The sequence below is a fragment of the Hyaena hyaena genome, unplaced genomic scaffold (assembly GCF_003009895.1).
Source record: "Hyaena hyaena isolate Hyena2069 unplaced genomic scaffold, ASM300989v1 scaffold_965, whole genome shotgun sequence".
NCBI lineage: Eukaryota > Metazoa > Chordata > Mammalia > Carnivora > Hyaenidae > Hyaena > Hyaena hyaena.
Genome location: NW_024081598.1, coordinates 263,604 through 265,229, shown reverse-complemented (window position 1 = coordinate 265,229; position 1,626 = coordinate 263,604). Strand labels below are relative to the sequence as shown.

General features: G+C 38.1%; 1 pseudogene; it reads left to right on the top strand.

Annotated features, from left to right (window-relative positions):
- The first annotated feature begins 247 nt into the window (after positions 1-247).
- LOC120223188 lies at positions 248-1,297 on the top strand (annotated as a pseudogene).
- The last annotated feature ends 329 nt before the right edge of the window (positions 1,298-1,626 follow it).

Sequence of the window (1,626 nt, the reverse complement as noted above, 5' to 3'; positions counted from 1 at the left end):
CAACTGCCCCATTGCCTCAAATGATACTTGAGAATTTTAAAAATTCTCAAGATTAATTGAAAGATTAATTCCATTGTGTTGCAAATCTTTCTTATATGAATGAGAAATAAATGAATCAGAGGTTCCAGGTTGGTTAACAGATAAAAGCTCCTAGATGGTGGTGTGCCCAGAAGGCCATAGAACCCCCACTCCCCACCTCTCCATACCTTGCTAAATGTATGTCTTCATTTGTCTGCATTTGAATTGCATGGTTTATAATAAACTGGCAAATAGTTCTTCAGATGCTGCATACTTGCCAAGGCATGTTGATTTGAGTGTGGGAATCTCAAAAGAGACCTCAGTCCTCCCTGTTAATAGGCTTTGTGGCTTTGTTTTCTAGTCTATTGTGAATCAGTGTCAGGAAAGTTGTATTTAAGATGCTAAAGTTTTATTGTATTGAGGATCCAAAAACATGAGCCAGGTTCCCTACTGTGTCAGAAACATGCATTTTAGAACTGAGTCTGGAAATTCTCTTAAGCTGGAAGTTTCATTGTGAGCAACATTAACAGATCAACATGTCCAATTTCTCATGGGAATTACTGCAGAGAATTTTGCTGCAAAACATAAAAGTGGCAAAGAAGAATGTAACAAATATGCCCTGTAATCACAGCAGAGGTGAAAAGCTGCTAACGATGCTGGTTACTTTAATAATGAGATGTTACTAACTGAGGTGAAGACAGAGAAGGGAATACAGGCAGTGCAAGTAACGAGCCTGCTGGCTCCAAACAAGCCTGAAACAGTTAAGGAAACTTCCTGTAGTATTCAAGAAAGAAGAGACCCTCCCTTCAAAGAATATATGGGGAATATCTGGCACTTCCATAGCTAGTCAAGTTGCTGGTAAAAACAAAAACAAAAACAAAACAAAACAAAAAACCACCAAAAACGTAGCTTCACACTACTGGCAAAAATTATGGGCTATTTTGTGTCTGGATGTGATTCCTCTATCATGGATATTGGGCTTCTCTACTATCAGTGAGGCAGTAAATAAAACAAGACTGAATCTTAAGGACATAGATTTGGTAGAAGGGAATTAAGCTGTTGTTCTCTAGTACTTGACAGTCGAGACGATAGAGACCCAAGTAAAACCAATGTGAATAGAAGGACCATTGCTTTGAGTCAGCCATTATGAGGATCCAGATATAGATTATTGCATACCTGGATCCTGAATAAAGATTTGATAATAGAAAATATGCTGTCAGATCAGCTTGTTTTGGAGGGTGGCCAAGGCACGACAGTCATCATTCAGAGCACAACCTGAGGAGGGTAAGGATGCTGCCAGGGCCCTTGGGTACTTTACTTGGCTAGGCCACATAAAAACAGGTAAAGATGGATTCATCCTGGATAAGGGCTCAGACCAGAAATGTTTTCTCAATTTTACACCAGTCAACTATTCATTTCTGAACTAAAATATAATTGTAAAAGGCTCTATAAGAAATTGTATCCTTGCCATAACCACCATGCATGCTTTAAATGGTATGATTGAAAGGAAATTGAATAGATTTTGTCCTAACTTCCAAAACTAAGTAAAAACATAAATGAGTCAGTGAGTAACTACCTCTAATGAAGAGTTCTCATTTCTTTTTTACA